This window comes from Petaurus breviceps, unplaced genomic scaffold, assembly GCF_028583685.1.
Source record: "Petaurus breviceps papuanus isolate PSGF00001 unplaced genomic scaffold, PetGlider_PUasm1.0 227, whole genome shotgun sequence".
Lineage (NCBI taxonomy): Eukaryota > Metazoa > Chordata > Mammalia > Diprotodontia > Petauridae > Petaurus > Petaurus breviceps.
In genome coordinates, this window is record NW_027185896.1 from 17479413 (window position 1) to 17501695 (window position 22283).

General features: G+C 36.0%; 1 protein-coding gene across 10 annotated transcripts in view; it reads right to left on the minus strand.

Annotated features, from left to right (window-relative positions):
* The window catches only part of MAP4 (microtubule associated protein 4), a 229887-nt gene that overhangs the window by 160161 nt on the left and 47443 nt on the right, over positions 1-22283 (minus strand). For all 10 annotated transcript variants that reach the window (XM_069095953.1, XM_069095951.1, XM_069095958.1 and 7 more), the window contains one exon: positions 13170-13226. The gene's annotated coding sequence lies outside the window, so the exon portion shown is untranslated. The remainder of the gene's footprint in view (positions 1-13169; positions 13227-22283) is intronic.

Below are 22283 nucleotides of genomic sequence, written 5' to 3' on the forward strand. Positions count from 1 at the left end.
AAGGCAAGTGCAACAGTCAAAGAATCAGGTGATGAAGGTCAATACCAGAGTGGCAGCTGTATGAGTGGAACATAAAGGGACAGATGAAAGATTTTATGAAGGTAGCAATGACAAAACTTGACAAAAGACAGGCTATGTGGGATGAGAATGAGTCATAGATGACACAGGGTGGCAAGCCTGGGTGAATAGAAGGATGGTGGTGCCCCTGAAAGGAACAGGGAAGCTGCACCACATGAAGAACAGCTGAGAGAAAACCAGCAGAATACTTTGGAAAACCCATCAATCTAAATTCCATACTGAGCCTTCTAAAGTAATTTACTAGGTCCCTATAATTCAGAACTTCCAAAACAACAAAAGCTCCTAACATTTATACAGCTCATTAAGGTTTGCAAAATGTTTACCATGTGACTCCAACTCCAGTCTTCACTTCTCCAGGCTCAATATCCCCTTATTCCTTCAGGGGATAGTCATGACACATCCCATGACACCCTCCCTCTTATGTGAAAATGAGTCCCTGTCCTTGTAGCCCTCCATTAGAATTTAGCGTGACCCACCTCATGAAGTAGGAAACCAACTAGAGTCGTCTGGAAGGAGATGGATTCCTCTGTCCAGATCACTGAAAAGTTGCTGAATCTAAGGATAAAGCCACATTTTCGGCAGGAGTTGCTGCTATTAGCCTGTTTCCTCATTAAATGGCCACCAATCAGGGTTGATTTTTCTCTAATCAGGGGTATTCCCTTACAAAAATTATTTAAGGCTTCAGGCTCTCCATGTTTTTCTCTGATTACCACTGACAATCATTTTATTACCTAGTCTAATGAGTAAATTGATTATTAATTACCAGGAACTCTGTCCCTGGGGGGGGGGGGGGGGGGTTCCATTGGTTATGTTATAAAAGAGTAGAGAACTTAAGACAGAAGATTCCAACATTAGACTCCTATTTTGGGGACAAAATAGGAACAGGAGGAAGACAGTGAAGTCAGAACTCCTACACCAAAAGCTTCAAAGGAAAATACGAGCTGGTTACAGGCCATAGAGCACCTTAAGAAGCAGATAAGAGAAGTGGAAGAAAAATTGGGAAGAGAAATGAGAACAATGCAAGAAAATTACGAAATGAGAGTCAACAGCCTGACTGAGGAAAATAACACCTTAAAAAATAGACTAACTCAAATGGCAAAAGAGACTCAGAAAGGCAATGAGGAGAAGAATGCCTTAAAAAGCCAAATTTCCAGATGGAAAAAGGATCTCAAAAGCTCAATGAGGAGAATCATTGCTTCAGAATTAGACTGAAGCAAATGGAAGCTAATGACTTTATGAGAAATCAAGATGCTGTTAAACAGATCCAAACAAATGAAAGAATAGAAGGCAATGTGAAATATCTCATGGGAAAAACCACTGACCTGGAAAATAGATCCAGGAGAGAGAATTTAAAAATTATTAGACTACCTGAAAGCCATGATCAAAGTAAGAACCTAGAAATCATCCTCCAGGAAGTTCTCAAAGAAAACTGCCCTGATGTTTTAGAACCAGAGGGCAAAACAGAGGTTGAAAGAATCCACTGATCACCTCCTGAAAAAGATCCCAAAAAGAAAACTCCTGTAGCAGCAAGCACCCCACACATCCTCAGGGTTTGCTGCCAATACAGGTTCTTAGATCTGTTTGTTAAAGGGAAGCAACTCAAAATGGGTTAACAAGTTTACTTTAATCAGTCATAGATGTATCATTTACCTAGTTCAGGGGAAAGAGGTCAGCACCCCGAACTTCAAAGTATACAGACAGAATTATCAATACAGAGAAACAGATCAAGTAGACAGATTTCCAAACTGTCCAACCATTACATCCCTACCCAATCAACACCTGGGTTTCAACATCTGGGTTTTTCAAAGCCAGGGGGCTCTGGACAATGGTTTCCCAGAATTCATATCAAATCACAGAACACTTCTCAAAGCGAGCCCCAAAACAAAGCTACACATCAGGGCTTATACAGCCTTCTCCTGGCTCAGAGAATGTAACAACCTTATTGACTCACTGGCCAATCAAGAAGTATCTACTGAAAAACAAGCCTCCCACCCCAGGCTCCAGGTGCACTTTAGCCTAGGGGCAGGGAAGATCTTTAAATCTACATTCCCATTACAACTCCTAAGAATATTACAGCCAGGTTCCAGAATTCCCAGATCAAGGAAAGAATATTACAAGCAGCCAGGAAGATACAATTTGAATATTGTGGCAACACAATCAGGATAAACCAGGATCTGGCAGCTTCTATACTGAGGGATCAAAGGGCTTGGGAATATGATATTCCTGAGGTCAAAGGAGCTGGGATTAAAACCAAGAGTCACCTACCCAGCAAAACTGAGTATCATGTTTCAGGGGAAAAGATGGTTATTGAGTGGAATAGAGGACTTTCAAGCATTCTTGCTGAAAAAACCAGAGTTGAATAGAAAATTTGACATTCAGATACAAGAAGCAAGAGAAGCATGAGAAGGTAAACAAGGAAAAGAAATCACAAGGAACTTATCAAAGTTGAACTATTAACATTCCTACATGGAAAAACAATAATTGTAACTTATGGAACTTTTCTCAGTAGTTGAAGGGAATAGAAATATATTAATATGTCTATATATGAGGGTATATGGGCATATGAATACATATGTGAATGTTCGTATATGTTTACAGGTATACATAGAGGGCACAGGACCAATTTAACAGGAAGGGATGATACTTAAAAAGGTAAAATTAAGAGGTGAGAGGAATATAATGAGAGGAGATGGGGAGAGACAGAATGGGGTAAACTATCTCATATAGAAGAGGCAAGGGAAAATGGTTACAATGGAGGGGAAGAATAGGAAGGCAAAAGGGAATGGGTCAACCTTATTCCCATTGAATTTGCCTTGAGGAGGGAATGAAATACACACTAAATAGGGTATCACCCTCCAGGAGAGTAGGGGAGCAAGGGGATGAGAGGAGGGATAATGGAAGGGAGGGCAGCCTGGGGGGGAGGGAAGTTGGAAGCACCCACTATTGAAAAGGGACGGGATCAAAGTGGAGAACAGAACAAGTGGGAGGTGGAATAGGAGGGAGGGAAATATAGTTAATCTTTTACAATATATCTACTATGTTATTGTTTTGCATTAGCCACACATGTACAACCAATACTGAACTGCTTATCTTCCCAGTAAGGCTGGGTGACAAGGGAGGAAGGGAATGAATTTGAAATTCAAAGTTTTAAAATCAAATATTCAAATATATATATATATATATATATATATATATATATATATACTATTATTAATACTATTTTACATGTAATTGGGAAATAAGATATACACGCACTGGGGCATAGAGATCCACTGGAAAAGTCTAAAGGTATATGGGAGAAAATATGGGAGAGAACAGACTGGAGGAAGGGATATCCTGTGGAACTGCTATTTTGGGGCGGTGGGTAGGGGAAAAATAGGGAGAAAATTTGTAACTCAAAATCTGTCGGAAATAAATGATGTAAATCAGAAGTTAATAAAGCATTTGAAAAATAAAAAAAAAGTAGAAAACTTGAAATGCACTTATTCCAGAAGGAAAAAGATATAGACCTATAACCTTTATTTATAACAATTATTATATACATTATTATAATATTAAAACATTATATATAAATTATAAATATATAAAATATTTATATATAAACCCTTAGTATAATAGCCTACTCCACAAACTGAGTATTATCCTACAATGCAAAACAAAACAAAACAAAAACACACAACTTTTGACCTTTAATGAGGACATTCCTGATTTTTAAAAAAAGCTATGTAGAAATTTTGAAATACAAACCTGGGAATCAAGAGAAACATAAAACAGTAAATATGGTGAATCTTCAGGGACAAAAAAAAAAGGTAAACTGTTTACATTCTAATAGGAAGAGATGATATATATGTCCACTCAAATTGCTTTAATCATCAAGGGTCATGAGGAAAATCTGATAAAATAAAAGGGCTAGGAACAATTTTGTAATGTTTTGTTAATTTAAAAGAATGGAAAAAGAAATAAAAAGGAACATACTAAGGGAGAAGAATGATGGAGGAAACTATGTTATATATATATATATAATCCAGGTACAAACAAAAAGGAAAAGGGGGGGGGGGGAGGACAAGAGATATGCTTCACTTAAAGTGCTACTGTCAAGGAGAGTTAGAATATATACATTTACAAACAGCTGAGTTCAGACTGAAATACTTTTCACTAGACAGAGAAATGGAGGCGGTAGGGAGAGGAGAATAGAATTAAGATCAATTAAGACTATAATAGGATAGATAAAGACCCTGATTAGTTCTAAGTAAAACAAACACTAAGATAGTAACCTAGCCTTTGATAAGCCCAAAGACCCTGGAATAAGAACTCACTATTTGACAAAAACTGTTGGGAAAACTGGAAAATATTAGAAAAAGCAGAAACTTGTCACAGACCAATATCTTACACCACATACCAAAATAAAGTCTAAATGGGTTCCCAATTTAGATATAATGGCTGACACTATAAGCAATCTGGGAGAGCAAAGAATAATTTACCTGTCAAATTTATGGAGGCTGGAAGAATTTACTACCAAACAAGAGATAGAGGGTATTACCAAATGCAAAATGGATTAATTTTAATCGAATTAAATTGAAAAGTTTCCTACAAAGCCAGTGTAACCAAGATTGGGAGGGAAGCAAAAAATTGGTAAAGAATTTTTACAACCAGTAGTCTCTGAAAAAGACCTCATTTCTAAAACATACAGAGAACTGAGTCAATTTTATAAGAATACAAGGCATTCCTCCACTGATAAATGGTAAAAGGATATGAACAGGCAGTTGTCAGAGGAAGAAATTAAAGCTATCTATACTCACATGGAAAAATGCTCTAAATCACTACTGATTAGAGAAATGCAAATCAACACAACATCTCACCACAACTCACTGGTCAGATTGGCTAATGGGACAAAATAGTAATAAAACAAGTGCTGGAGACAACGTGGGAAAATTGGAACACTAAAGTATTGTTAGTAGAGTTGTGAACTGATCCAACCATTCTGGAGAGCAATTTGGAACTATGCCCAAAGGGCTATAACAGTGTGCATACCCTTTGACCCAACAATGCCACTCCTAGGGCCATATCCCAAAAGAGATCATACAAGTGGGAGGAGGACCCATATGTACAAAAATATTTATAGCAGCTCTTTTTCTGGTAGTAAGGAACTAGAAATCAAGGGGATGCCTTTCAATGAATCACTAAACAAGTTGTAGCACATGAATGTAATAAAATACTACTGTATGAGGAACAGTTGGACTTCATAATAACCTGGAGAGGTTTATATAAACTGAAGCTGAATGAGGGAAGCAGAACCAGGACATCTAACACAACTACAGACACATTGTATCTGTGATGAATAACTTTGATAGACTGGCCTCTTCTCAGCAATGCAAGGTTATAAGATAATTCCAAAAGACTCGTGATGGAAAAGGCTATCCACATACAGAGAAAGAATTAAGAAGTCTAAATGCATACTGAAGCAAACTACTTTGCTTTCTCTCTTTTTTGTTTTGTTTCATTTTGTTTTACATCGTTCATTTCATTGGTTATAATTCTTCATTACAACTTGACTAATGTTTAATGTGAAGCTATATGTAGAATCTTATATTGGATTGCATGCCGCCATGCGGGTTGGGGAGGAGAGAAGATTTGGAATTCAAAAACTTGTAGAACTGAATGTTGTAAAGTAAAAGTAAATAAATTTAAAAAGAGAAAAAAACTCCAAGAAAGATGGATCATAAGCAGTTTAAAATGGAATGGATAAGAACCTATGCTTGGACTCTGAGTGAGGGAAAAAAAGAATGAAAGCGAAACAGAAACACACTGCAGCAAACAAACCTAGAACCACTAGGGCTGAGCATTTTTTAATATTTAGAAAAAGGAGGTAGAAAACAAATAGAGAAAGTACAATAAAATAGGATGGAGAGAAACACCAAAATAACGATTGTGAATGTGAATGGGATGAACTTACACATAAAATGGAATATGATCACTGAATATGTTAGAAAGCAGAATTCAACAATGTGTTATCTACAAGAAGTTGCCTGCTCTTGGTACTTACTACAGTATGAAAATCTCCAATATCACTCCTAGAAGTTCTCACCCTAAGATGATCAAGGCAAAGAGAAGCTATTCCAAAGCACTAGCCAGAGGTTTTGACTTACAAAAACCAAGCAAGCTACAGCAGCCATCATCTATTGTCCTTTCATAGTAATGTGGGCTATTTACAGTGGCTTTTATTAAACCAAATAATCTGATTAAAAGAGAACATTAAGCACAAATTCTTGGGAATTGGCACTGGATCTTCTCAAACTACTAAAATTACTATTTATAAATTTATTAATAAATTTATTTAACGCATGTATTCATTTTAAAATTTCTTTAAAGCACTGTTTATTGTCAAAAAGGTCAGTGAGTCTGATAAAAATTGGTTAAATTTCTTATTAATTTCTTAAAAGGCTGTCTCTCCCTCTCTTAGAGATACCAGCATTCCCATAACATTAAAAAGACTAGCGATAAAAGTTCAAACTACATTTGTTATTAAGTGACAGTGGCAAATACATTAAAAAGCTTTTGGACTGGTAAATGTATGCTGCGTGGATTTTTTAAAAAAGATTTTTATTACTTATTTTTGTTTTAATTATTACTTATTATTTTACATTGTTTTATTACTTTTGTCTTTTGTTTTTCGACATTGCTGATTTCCCATATCACTTTTACCCTATCAGAAATAAAAAGCTTCAAAAAAAAAAGGAAAAAACTCAACAAAGCCAGCCAAAGCATGAAAGAAATCTGACATTATATGCAATTTTCCACACCCATAGAGACCCCTAACTTTTTCAAATAAGTGAAGTATATGTAATTCTTATATCTCTTCTTTGGGGCAAAGTTCTTTATAATATCAAAACATTCAGGTTCAGTTGTTTATGTGGCTTTCTGTTTCAGTGTTATAGTCACAGTTATATTGTTAGAGTAATTTCCCTGGTTCTGTTTACTTCAATTTGTATCAGTTCATGTAAATCTCTGCATTCTCCTACTGCTTGTTATATTGAAATCAGTCCTCTTTTTAAAAAAATCCTCTTACTAGAAAAACACACAAATTTTTTTACATGAAGCCACATGTACAGGAAAATTTCAGATCAGAAAGAACTGTCACAAAGCCTGAAGTACAAGAGATACTGGATGTAACTAGCTGCTAAGAAATGTATGTTGTGTCTCTAATCAAATAATTCTGCTTTAAAAACTAGCCCAATAGAATGCTTCCCTAGAAAACTAGTGGCAAGTTTTGAACCTTCATTACAGCCTCAGAATAGAGATAAACAGGACTTTACTAGCAGACAGGGATATACTAACAATTAATACACCAAGCAGACATAGTTCTCACTGTGATGGCCAATGACTACATCAGTGTATTTAGCTACTTTGAAAAATAAATAGTACTCATTAATTTGTTCAATAAAACATTTATCAAGTGTTATTATATGCTAGTGCCCAAGATAAAAACATAAAAACAAAAGGCTTTGCCCTCAGTGAGTTTCTATCTGACTAAGGGAAAGATACTGTGTGCCCAGAGAAAGCAATATGAAATGTCTGCAAAGTACATTTTGGGGAAAAGAGCAGCAATAAATGGAGGAAGAATCAGGAACGCTTTTGTGAAAGGCTTAATATTTGAGCTAAATCTTGAAAGAAGTCAGGGAATTCTGAAAGGTAAAGGGGAGAAGGGAGTGCATTCCAAGCATGGATAATATGTCATGTACAAGGAAAAAGAAATAAATAGGTCCATCTAATTGGAAAAGAGTCCATTAAGGATAATATTGTGAGATTACTTGGAAAGAGAGGTTTGTGACCAATTAGTAAGGGCCTACAAGCTCACTAAGAAAATTACTAGGGATGGCTAGGTGGAGCAGTGAACAGAACACCAGCCCAGGAGTCAGGAGGACCTGAGTTCAAATCCAGCCTCAGATACCTAACACACATAAAAAAAGCAAAAAACCTAGCCATGTGACCATGGGCAAGTCATTTAGTCCCAAATGCCCTACCTTCCCCCCTCCAAAAAGAAAAAAAAAGACTAACATTATTGTACCTGAGATATTTAAAGACTTTTAAGATTGTAATATCACAGTCTTAAACATAGTAAACACAGATGGCACAAGTGTAACTGACATGTTGGAATCATAACACTCTAGAGAGCAACCCAAGCCATATGTAAAAATAACTGGAAAATACTTAACAAAATAAGCAAAAATATGATAGATTATAGACCATGTTAATAGACATTGAAGTCGGGGCAGCCAGGTAGTACAGCGAGTAAGAGCACCGGCTCCAGTGTCGGGATGACCTGGGGATCAAATCCGGGCTCAGATACTCAGCACCACACCCAGAAATAACTGGCCATGTAACCTTGAGCAACTTATTTAACCCCGATTGCTTTAAAAAAAAAAAATAGACATTGAAGTCAATATTCAGCCTGCAGGGATCTTAATAAAGGATTTAAGTGGCCCCCATTTCTACTGGACTTCTGACACCACTATACTATAGTATACCACCACAGTAAACGGTCATCATGGATTGCTATGGACAAAAGCCAAAATTATTTTGAAGATTATATCTTTTGAACAAGAGTACAGTCAGCAAGGATTTAATGATCAGCATTTTCTATGCTCCTGGCACTGTGCTGAGCATTGGAATGAGAAATATAATTCCTACCCTCCAGGAATTTCCATTCTAATAGCAACAAATAACCCATTAAAAGGAAGATGAAAAGCTTGATGGTTGAGGGTGGGAGAGGATGAAAGCATCCAGGCCACAGTACAGAAATGGAAACAAATGTGGCTATGTGCTGGGTGCTGTACTAGATGTACAAAGAAAGTCAAAACAGACCCCGACCTCAAAGAACTTCATTCTTCAATTACACCATCAGAGTCAAGTTCAAGTCACTTGTGATCTTAGTATAGAATCTTTTCAGTTCTAGGAAAATTCATGGTTTAGCCTTCTCTTGATGGAATGAAAAAACAATGAATATTCTTGGTGAAGAAAACTATTTTGAGTCACTTCAGATTTAGCTTTCCTTCAAGGAAAAAAAATCTTTTTAACACAGAGGGATCAGGACACTTTTCTGATGTCTGGTGTAAGATCTTACACATAGGGGCGGCTAGGTGGCACAGTGAATAGAGCACCAGCCCTAGAGTCAAGAGGACCTGAGTTCAAATCCAACCTCAGACAATTAACACAAAAACTAGCCCATGTGACCTTGGGCAAGTCACTTAACCCCAATTGCCCTCCAAAAAAAATCTTATACATAGCAAGAAATCACTTTTCTGACTTTTTTCCTTCTCCAATTAATTAAAAACTGCATCCCAATTCTCACCTTCATAAATGCAAGCAGGAAGTGAGGAAGAAAGAGGCCACTGTGGGCCAATATAGTGCCATTGTACTTATATATCAGTTCTCTAAAATAATCATTTTAATTGGATCTATTACACATAGTACTAAAGGAACACAATGACTGTATTCAGTAAAGGGAATACTAGCAAGAATAGGCACTGATGTTCCAATTAAACATAAAGTGGATTCTCTACACATGTCACTTTTCTACTTGGAAGTTACTACTATGGTCAAGAGGTCACTGATTTAGAGCAACCACTAAGCTCAAGGACAACTCACTGACATGTAATCTATGAACAAAGTCCTGGGACGGTAACTAAAACATACTCCTCATTCACATGTGTTAATGCTGATATCTTCTCTGTATACAATTCGTGACTGAAAAACCTGACTTGCCACCAATTCTATCTACATAATTACTAAAGTTCCATCTGATCATGCTTAGTTTCTTTGGATTGATACTACTTTTAAGAATAGTTATCTGTTCAAAAAATTTCACAAAAATAAACATACACATAAAAAACTATATAAATACTATAAAAGTACAACAATTAGGAGATGTAAAACTAATATAATGCATATCCACTTATATTTTATATTTACTAATTTATATAAATTCATGTAATTTATATTTATAAACAATACATACAGAAAATTATGAGAAAAAAGCAGAATCAAAAGGATTAGGAGACAAACTGAAACTAGCTATGATATGAAAGTACCTCTGATCTTTATAAAAAGTCAATGAATAAGGGAACAAGGGATCCTGATGGGAACTATTGTAAAGTAATATAAAAGTATCTACTGTGTCTAATTTCTTCTATGGTGCTAGTTTCAACAAATCCAAGGTCCAAATCAGAGGTCATACTGTTTGTATGTCTGTGACTAAATTTACAGTATGTTACACCAAAGGAATTCCAAAACAGAATTATGGTGTTCTCCTCTGAAATTCTGGAAATCATTTAGTTTTAAACTGGAAATTTGAAGAGGAGTGTTCTCTTTTTTTCTCATACAGAAGAGGCAAGGGAAAATGGTTACAATGGAGGGGAAGAATAGGAAGGCAAAAGGGAATGGGTCAACCTTATTCCCATTGAATCTGGCTTGAGGAGGGAGTGAAATACACACTAAATAGGGTATCTCACCCTCCAGGAGAATAAAGGTGGAAGGGAATGAGAGGGGGGATGATAGAAGGGAGGGCAGGCTGGGGGGGGAGGGAAGTTGGAAGCACCCACTTTTGAAAAGGGATGGGATCAAAGTAGAGAATAGAACAAGTGGGATGTGGGATAGGAGGGAGGGAAAAAAATAAAAAAGAAAAAAGAAAGGTAATACAGAAACAAAGCCATTATTTATAACTGTTAAAAACACACCAAATATCTACTATCTTACCACCCCATAATTAAGTAAATACAACACAGAATTGTGTAGGCTTAGACAGGCAGGATTTTGGTAAGTCACATATTGTATGGGGCCTAGCATATTAACCACTACTTATGTTTTCCATTTTTTCCCCCTTTCCTTTTTCAAACTGAAAACTTCCCAATATGGTCTTCCTTGTGCACTTTGGCTGTATGCCATGTGAGTATGTGAGTCAACAGTCTATGCCTTGTAGAGTAAAGAAACAATTGCCAGATCTGAACTAGTTGGATTTGGGTCAATCAACTTTCCACCTTATTGCAGATATAAGCTGTTCAAAAGGGGAGGGGGGGGAGACAGGAAGAGGTCCACAAACAATCATATTTGTGTCTTGGATGACAACAAGAGACTAATTTACAAAGACGACTTAAACTATCACACCCTGAACCTCTTTTCCCATGAATATTAGTGAGTTTTCTCCTCTTTTCCTATTTTTAGATTGCAGTTAAAAAAGACCCAAGTTGTCCTAATATATGAAATAATTTTTTGATATGTTAGTAGGACAGTATAAGAACTAAAGTTATGATTTCACTGACATAAAACTCCCAGAGAAGGAAACTCCCTCTATTAATTAGCCAATCAATATTTTCTCTGTAACTAAAGAGTCTAATAGACTTGCTTAGATCAAAGAGACCCTAAGTGACCTGACCAGGGTCACAAAGCCTGTATCCTGGCTCTGAGGAAACACTCTATTTACTTTATAAAAGAATTCAAATACTTCTTTAAATGGAAAGTGGTTAAAGATTCCTCTCACTAGGTACAATCTACTGGCATTTTCTTATATTTCAAAGACGCATGTGCATATATATATATATATATATCACATATACACATGTACATTGTATTGTATATGTGCATGTATACACATTTGTACACACACACTCTGGAGAGGAATCATGGTACAGTGGATAGTAGTGTGCCATCCTTAGTCAGGAAGACCTGACAACTCTTACTTCTGATATGCAGTAGTTTATGATCAAAAGCAAGTCACAACCTATCAGCGTTTTAGGCAACTCTCTAAGAATGTAAGCTAAAGATTAGTTGCCAATTTGTAGTGGTAGAGAGTTTTCATAACAGGAGTGACTTAAACCAATGAAATCACAAGTCTAGACCCAAAAAATTACATTTAAGTAAACAGAAACAAAAAATGCTCTTACCACAGTATTTGTACCCACCTCCCAAGGGGGTTTTAATGATCACAAACACAAAAGTGCTTTAAGCACTAAATAAATAAAAACTGGACACCTACATGGCCAAGTGAACTGAGCACTGGGTTTGGAATCAGGAAGACTTTATCTTCCTGAGTTCAAATCCAGCCTCAGACACTTACTAGCTGTGGGATCCTGGGCAAGTCATTTAACCCTGTTTGCCTCAGGTTTCTCATCTATAAAATTAGTTGGAAAAGGAAATGGCAAAGCACTTCAGTATCTTTGTCAAGAAAAACCCAAATGTGGTCACAAAGAGTTGGACATGACTGACATCAACCAACAAGAGCTAAATCAATAAGAAATTATTTTTCCTCTATCTTAGTTCAAAAAAGTAAAGGGTTTATAATAAATGACACTATAAAAACACTAAAAAAGGAACACAACTGAATGCCCACATTTCTCTGTGTTGAGATACAAGTGAGATATGAAGAGACATAAACTGAAGAGAAAGGATACAGGACAAAATTCTGTTTCTTAATCACGTTAATTATGTTAATTTAATTAAGTTAATCAAACTGATTCTTCCTAGAGGATGAATTTTGCCATTTTGCTCCTGGATCCTGGTCCTTCTCCACAACATTATATAATTACCTTTTCATCCAGGTCTAGACATAATACTTTCCTAATCTTGTTCAATAATTGCTTTGCTAGCACATCTATTTCAAGGTTTAAGAAATCACAACACTGAATCCAGAGAGTTTCAGTCTCTTCACATACTTAAGTGTAACTAGCTCACTTAGGGGAAGGTCCTGGCTAAGTGAGCGCCACCAACAGACATTCCTTTTCCTCAGACACACTCTTATGATAACACAGCTTTTTTTCCACTATTGGACACTACTTGCTACATTGCTGAAGGCAGTGCTCCAGCAGCCAAAGGAAAGGCTGCATTGGATGTGTGGGCCCAGGTTTATTACATGGTTAGACACCCATATGCCTTGAGCAGAAGGAGACATATTTTCCCCTTCGTTCTTGCTCTCACAACAAATAGGCCTTCTGTCAGATTACCTTCTGAACTATCTACCCACATGTCAGTTAATTCCACAGTCAGAGAGAAACTAAGTTTCACGAGTATGTTTCCTAATTAGTAACAGTAGCGGATCATACCTGATAAGTAGATATTCTTATTTAATGATATTTTCTGTTTCTCTGCAGACTTCTTATCTGTAAGAGAGGAGAAATCATATGAGTACTTTTTTTTGGGGGGGGGGGTGGAGGCAAGGGAGTATAACTGATGCCGTTTGTTTTTGTATCAGTCATTTCCTTCACACCCCCAATGAGTCGTCCCTTTAAAAAAAGACTTAAGCAAATTGACTGAATATATTATATTCAATATAATGTATTGAATATAATATATTCAGATAATATATTATATATATACTATATATTTATATATTTATCTATATATAAATATAATAGATAATATATTTACCATTACAACTCTTCAGGTACTCATCTATCAACATCCCCAACAGAAGCAGAGATATACAGTTCTCTAATTCTTCAGGGCTAACACTGGCCAAGACAATGACATAGTATTTAGCTTCATTTGAGTAGCCTTTTAGCTTTCATCACTCTTCACACTGTTTTCCAAATTCAGCTTACTTTATATCAAAGTTCATATGAATCATCCCATGGTTCTCTGAATTCCTCATACTAACTGCTCCTTATAGCTCAAATAACATTCCATTATATTTATATAACAATTTACTCTGCTATTCTCCAAGTGAAAAGAAACTACTTAGTTTCTAGTTTTTTGGTACCACAAGGAATACTATGAATATTTTGGTACATGTGGGCTTCTTCCTGTCTTTTGACTCCTTTAGAGCACTGTGTAAATTTTATGGAAGTATGCATATATGTAGGCGTATATATACATATATGTATATGTGAATATATACATATATGTATATATGTATGTGTGTATGTATGTGTATTATAATACATTATATTACATTACATTATATTATATATCTTCATAGGGCCCATCGATTGCATTTCTGAGTCAAAAGGTATGACTTTTGGTGACTTCCACAATTCTGAATTCTTTTCAAGAATGTTAGAATTATTTCACAGTTCTACAAAAAGTAAGAATGTGATTTTTTTTAAATTTCTTTGACAATCCATCAAAATTAGGAAGATTGCAACCTCAGAGACCTGAACCAAGCTGTTCAGAGTTAACTGACACACAATATTCCTACCATCTTACTTTCTACTGAGAACTTAACTACCAGTAGCCCATATAAACTTAGGACTCACAATTTCCATATAAATTATTGTTATCAGACATGCAGACAAACCAAATTGAATTAGGACACAACTCAAAAAGAAAAGCAAACCACTAGAATGCCCTGAAGCCATGAGTCCTGTGATTCAATATCCTAACTTAAAATCACTGCTTTTAAAGTCATATAAACATATCAAAAAATAATAACAAGATTACTTTAGATACACAAAACACCATATAACCTGATGACAAACAGAAGAAACCAAAGAAAAGTTATCAAGTAATAAATCTTGCACTATCCTCATTCCTAGTCCTTTAGGTTCCATCAACTGCATACAACTTTAAAGAGAGGGAGGGAGAAAAGGAATAAGCATTTATATAAGGCCTACTATGTGCCAGGCACTATACTAAGCACTCTTTACAAGTACTATCTCATTTGAGCCTCACAATAACAAACAGTTCAAGGTAAGTGCAATGAGTACCCTCATTTTATAGATGAGGAGATTTGTTAGAAGTTAATCATAGAAGTTAAGTGACTTGCCCAGGATCACACAGCCTAGTAAGCATCTGAGGGCAAATTTGAACCCATCTACCTGACCTTAGGACCAGTGCTCTATCCACTCTACAACCAGCTGCCTTCAAACCATGCTTATAATTTATAAATCGGAGGACAAAAGAAAAGTAAATCAGTGACAAATGAGAATCTAAGACAAAAATTTACCAAAGTAAAATAAAGCAATGAAATAACACAAGAAGACAGGACAAATACTGCAATAACAATGGGCACAACCTCCACACCCCCTCCATATTATAATGGAACCATAAGTACACTTCCTAAGGGTCTTAAAAAAGCAAAAACAAACCCAGGACCTATATGAACACAATTACAAAACACTTTTCACACAAATAAAGTCAGATCTAACTAACTGGAAAAAAATATCAATTGTTCGTGGCTGGGTCGAGCTAATATAATAAAAATGACAATTTTACCTAAATTAAATTATAAATTTAGTGCCATACCAATCAATTTACCAAAAAACTACTTTATAGAGCTAGAAAAAGTCTAAATAAGTGGATGATCTAGGTATAAAGGTAAGCAATCTCGGAAAACAAGGAATAGTTTACCTGTCAGACTTGGGGAGAGGGAAAGACTATAACTAAACAAGAATTAGAGAGCACTATAAAATGCAAAATGGATAATTTCAATTACATTAAATTGAAAAGCTTCTACACAAACAAAGCCAATGTAGCCAAGATTAAGAGGGAGGTGGGAAACTGGGAAGGAATTTTTACAACCTATGTCTCTGAAAAAGGACTAATTTCTAAAATATACAGAGAATTGAGCCAAATCTATAAGAATACAAGTCATTCCCCAATTGATAAATGGTCAAAGGATGTGAACAGGCAGTTTTCAGAAAAAGAAATTAAAGATATCTATAAGCACATGAAGAAATGCTCTAAATCAGTATTGATTAGAATCATTCCCTCAGATTTAGAATGGAGCAAAAGGAAGCTAGTGACTTTATGAGAAATCAAGATGATGTTAAGCAGATCCAAACAAATGAAAGAATAGAAGGCATTGTGAAATATCTCATGGGAAGAACCACTGACCTGGGAAACAGATCCAAGGGAGATAATTTTAAAATTATTGGACTACCTGATAGCCATGATCAAAGAAAGAACCTAGAAATCATCCTCCAGGAAGTTCTCAAAGAAAACTGCCCTGATGTTTTAGAACCAGAGGGCAAAACAGAGGTTGAAAGAATCCACTGATCACCTCCTGAAAAAGATCCCAAAAAGAAAACTCCTAGGAATATTATAGCCAGATCCAGAATTCCCAGATCAAGGAAGATTGGAAGCAGCCAGGAAGAAACAATTTGAATATTGTGGAAACAAAATCAGGATAACACAGGATCTGGCAGCTTCTACACTGAGGGATCAAAGGGCTTGGAATATGATATTCCAGAGTGCAGAGGAGCTGGGATTAAAACCAAGCATCACCTACCCAGCAAAACTGCATATCATCTTTCAGGGGAAAATATGGTCATTCAGTGGAATAGAGGATTTTCAAGCATTCTTAATGAAAAAACTAGAGTTGAATAGAAAATTTGACATTCAAATACAAGAAGCAAGAGAAGATTGAGAAGGTAAACAGGGAAAAGAAATCATAAGCCACTTATCAAAGTTGAACTATTAACATTCCTACATGGAAAAACGATAATTGTGACTGATGAAACTTTTCTCAGTATGAAGATAGTTGAAGGGAATAGAAATACATATGTCTATATCATCGGGTATATGGGCATATGAATACTCATGCGAATGTGTGTATATATGTCTACAGGTATACACAGAGGGCACAGGACCAAGTTAATAGGAAGAGATGATACTTAAAAGGTGAAATTAAGAGGTGAGAGAGGAATATAATGAGATGTAGAGAGACAGAATGGGGTAAACAATTTCGTATAGAAGAGGCAAAGGGAAAATGGCTACAATGGAGGGGAAGAATAGGAAGGCAAAAGGGAATGGGTCAACCTTATTCTCATTGAATTTGGCTCGGGGAGGGAATGAAATACACACTAAATAGGGTATCTCACCCTACAGGAGAGTAGCGGGGAAGAGCATGAGAGGGGGGAAGAGAGGGAAGGCTGGGGGGGAGGGAAGTTGGAAGCACCCACTTTTGAAAAGGGACAGGATCAAAGAAGAGAATAGAACAAGTGGGTGGTGGGATAGGAGGGAGGGAAATATAGTCAGTCTTTTACCATATATCTTCTATGTTAATGTTTTGCATTAGCTACACACGTACAACCTATACTGAACTGCTTATCTTCCCAGTAAGGCTGGGTGACAAGGAAGGAAGGGAATGAATCTGGAATTCAAAGTTTCAAAATCAAATGTTTAAAATTATAATCATATATATATATATACTATTATTATTAATACTATTTTACATTTAATTGGCAAATAAGATATACAGGCACTGGGGCATAGAGATCCACCATGCCCTACTGGAAAAGTTTAAGGGAGTATGGGAGAAGATATGGGAGAGAGCAGATTGGGAGGAGGGAATATCCTGTGGGACTGCTATTTTGGGGTGGTGGGTAGGGGAAAAACAGGGAGAAAATTTGTAATGCAAAATCTGGAGGAAATTAATGATGCAAATCAGAAGTTAATAAAGCATTTGAAAAATGAAAATAAAATAAAATACAACCAGGAGGCAAGATAATTTAGAATTAATGTACTTAATCTCTTTGAAGCTGTGAGCATACTGAAAAAGTTCTACAGATTTAGACACAAAAATGAGAGATTAAAAATATGAGAATAAAATCTAAAGAGAGCAGAATTAGTTTCAGAGAATCTACACTTGAAGGAGGCAAAAGGAGATGAAAGAATGCTAAAATCAGATTGGTAAAAACAAGGCAAACTACAAGGACCTAGTAATGATTAAAGGGGGGGGGGAGAGTTAACATTTGATGAAGAGAAAAAGCAATCAATCATAATCTTTGATAAAAGTGGACAAACCTCACCCATAAAACAGATGAGAGCAATTTCAAAAGCACCAAAAAAGATTCAACAAGAATTTCTGGGAACACTGGAAAGCAGTCTGGTGGAAAGTAGGTTTAGAACATCAACTTACTAATAATGGAAAGTGTCATCCACATCCAGAGAAAGAACTATGGAGTCTGAATGCAGATCAAAGCATACTATTTTCTTTTTTTTTCCCCTTTCTAGTGGCTTTTCCTTTTTGTTCTGATTCTTCTTTCACAACATGACTAATGTGGAAATATGTTTAATATGACTGTACATGTATAGCTTATATCAGATTGCTTGCTATCTTGGGTAAGAGGATAGGGAGAGAGGGAGGGAAGGAGAAAAAAACTTTAACTCAAAATCTTTTAAAAGTGAATGCTGAGGGGCGGCTAGGTGGCCCAGTGAGTAAAGCGCTGGCCCCGGAGTCAGGAGGACCTGAGTTCGATTCTGGCCTCAGACACTTCAACACCCACACAAAAAAACTAGCCGTGTAATCTTGGGTAAATTACTTAACCCCAATTGTCCTCCAAAAGGCAAAAAAAAAAAAAAAACCATAAAAAAGTGAATGCTGAAAACTATCTTTCACACAATTGGAATAAAAAACTATTAAGTGGAAAAATTTTTAAATAAACAATTTTTTTAAAAGAACATCAATTTAAACTATCTTCCACAAACAAGACACTTCATCTCTCAAGGGTCCAAGACTTCCATCTCCACTGTTCCACATAACAGGAATGCTCTCCCATCCCACCTCAGACTACTGACCTTCTTCCTAACTTCCTTTAAGTACCAACTAAAATCCTACCTTCTCCAAAAATCCCTAACTCCTCTTACTTCCAAAGCCTTCCCCTATGTTATTTCCTATCCTCTACTTAACTTTGCGTAATATACACAGTCTCTCTCATTAGACTGGAAATTCCTTGAGGACATGAGCTGTCTTTTGCCTCATTTTTCTATCTGCAGGACTTAGCAGAGTTCCTAGTACTTAGTAGGTGCTTAATGAATGTTTGGCAGATTGCTAACCACACTATATTGATAAATTATTTACAATAAAGTCACACCATAAAAAGTGAGCACAAAACAATATTCCACAGCTGTGATTAGGGGATGAATTCATAACCAGAAAAGAGATAGTAGATTATAAAAGATAAGAAACCATTTATTTCAGTTATAAAATTTAAGAGGTAAAAGAAAATGTGGAGAAAAAAAATTAATATACATATTAAAACCTGTAGTGCATTAACATAAACATATGGGGTAAGAATCATTTCCCAATAGATAAGCAAAGGATTAAATGGGATAAAAAAATGAAGCTTTTTTTAAAAATGCAAACCAATGAAAAAACGTTATGACACACAATTTTGCCATTAGTCACATTGTGAACTGGTCTGACTTTTGAAAAACATTCAAGAATCATGTCACTTCTGAGCTACCCAATGATATTACTATTAGGTTTATGCCTCCAAAAGATCAGTGACAAAAATATTTTTCTTAAATCCAATTCAACAAATATTTATTAAGTGCCTAATATGTTCAAGGTCCTACATGTACCAAAATATTTAAGTAATAACCAATAGCTCAGAAAAAAAAATCACATGCCTAATGATTAGAGAATGGCTGAACAAATTATGATATACAAACGTAAGCAAGTAAGACTCTACAATGCAGAATGTCAAATATGAAGAAACATGGAAGACAGTTGTATGGACCGATGCATACCGATGGACCGAGTGGAAAGTCCAGTCAGTACTAATCACTATATCAGATACTGTTTAATTAGTTTGACCTTTTTTTTTTTTTTTTGCCTTTTGGAGGGCAATTGGGGTTAAGTAACTTGCCCAAGGTTACAAGGCAGCTTGACCTTTTTTAATAGGAAGTGAATGATACTTAAAAATTAAATGTACGGGCTGCTAGGTGGCGCAGTGAACCTACTAGATGTACTAAATGTACGGGCTGCTAGGTGGCGCAGTGAATTCCACAGGCCCTGGAATCAGGAGGACCTGAGTTCAAATCCGACCTCAGACACTTAACACAAAAACTAGCCACATGACGTTGGGCAAGTTACTTAACCCCATTGCCCTCCAAAAAGCGAAGGAAGGAAGAAAGAAAGGAAGATAGACATTTTTTTTGAAACAGTAAAATATAAAGATGTATCAAGGACACATTTGATCAGAAAAGGAAATAAGCTGGTCATGTATTAAAAATAAGGGAGAAGTACTATACTGGTATCCAAGTACTATACTGGTATCCACAAGACATGACATGAACCAAGGGAAAGCCTCCAATGTGTTGGCTAGATCCTCTATGTGGCATGAAAAGACATTTAAAAAAAATAACATAATGAGAACATAAGACTCTATATCAGTAGAAAAAAATACCCAGGCTGATGAGCTCTTGAATTGATTTAAGTAGGACAAACTTCCTGAGTACTCAAGAAACAGTTCTACCAAGAGGTAAATTCTACCATTAAAACTCTGCCATTTATTTAAAATTCTACCATTTGTCAAATGCCTATCATACAGCATATTCATTTGAAATAAATCAACTGTCAGGTTAATCAAGATATATTAAATGGCAATGTGAGGATAGCACTACTCTAGGTATAGTGGAAGACAACGAAGAATAAAATATGAATATAACTCTCCCCTCAAAAAGTATGCAATCTAGTTGAAAAAACAGGTCATGTGTGAAATTTGAGGACAAAATCAGACCTGTCATATAGAAATACATGATTAAGTGAGTGGTTCGTATGCGTAGCCATCATGGATTCAGAGATCAATGACTTAATCACTGGTTTCTATAAGGCTTTACTTTCTTTCCTTTAAAGAGGATTTTGCTCTTAACTATAGCTTTGACACTGGAAGCACTAGAGCTAAAATGACCCTTGAAGGTCAAATATCTAGTCACCTCCCACCTGCCACAGAAAACCTCTCTGGAACATCTTTAACATTCCAAAGTGATGTTCACAAAGAACCTGGAGAATAAAAGGAACAGAGAAGGGCAAATTCCCAATTTTCAAAAGAAGAAATGGATTAGAGTCTACAAACTCAAACCCTCAAGGATCAAGGAGCTTATAATGGGACAGACAAGCAAATATATACAAATAAACTACATGAAGAAAAAATAGGAAATAATTAAAAGGAAGGCCCTAGCCTTAAGAGGAGTTGGGCTTCCGTTAGCTAGGATTTTAGCTGGGATTTAATGAAAGCCAGGGTATCCAGTAGATAGAGATAAGGAAGAACATTCCAAGCCTGAGGGAGGGAGAGCCAGAGAGATGCCCAGAGCCAACGGATGGAGGGTTTTCTTCAAGGGAACAGGAAGAAGGCCACTGTTGCTACATCAAAGAGTACATAGCAGGGAGTAAGGTATAAGAAGACTAAAAAGTTGGGAGGAGTTTATGAAGCACTTTGAACACCAAATAGAGCACTCTGTATTGCATCCTGGAGGTGACAGCAAGCCACCAGTTACTGAGGGGGAAATGGAAGAACATATGGCGCCACCTGCTTTTCAGGAAAAATCAATTTGGCAGTTTGGCAAAATTGGCCAGGAATAATTCTGGCCTGCACCAAGATTATGTCACTATCAGAGGAGAGAAGGAAATACATGCAAGAGAAATTACAAAGGTTAAAGCAATAAGCTTTGGCAAAAGATTAAATATGATAGAGTGAATAGCTAAGGATGACTAGGTTGCCCATGAGAGACTGGAAAGATGCTACTGCCCTAAACAGTACTAAGAAATTTGGGGAGAAAGGGCTTTAAGACAGAAAAATATGGATGAAAAATAAAAGGTTCTGCATAATTGTGCAATAAAAGCTACAGAATTTATGGGGAAAATGGAATCAGTGAAACATCAAAAAAAAAAAGACAGGCTCCTATTAAAACTGTTAACAGTTTTAAACATGTTAAATGACTAAGAACTACATAAATGCTGCAATAAAAAATGGCTAGATCTAGCATGTTCCATTTGACCTAGCATGAGTACATAGGGCAGGCCACAACTCTGGGCCACTTTTATTAAGAACCTCCTTTTGCAATAGCAACTTATTAGGAATAAGGAACATTTATTACTTCATATGCTACAGTTCAAACCCAGCTAAGCTCTTGAATTTTATGTTCTTTGAATATATTTAATCACCAGTTCCATAATAACTTATCACATTTTTAGAGGCTCTAATTAGATTATCTTTTTCTTTTCTTTAATGTTATACCTTTATACATGCTATATTAATAAAATCTTATTGGCCTAAATTCCAACAAAACCAACTTAACATTACAAATGGGAGAAATATAGCCTAGGTGAACTGCTCCATACAGGCCATACAGGTTCTATCAATGAACCAACTACAAGCTGGATTTTCAAAATATTCAGTGCTTTTTTCACTTGACAGCACTACCCATATTTTCCAAATTTTTCATCATTCCTATTGTTTTTCTTTGGCTAATCTCCAATTTCACCAGCTCAT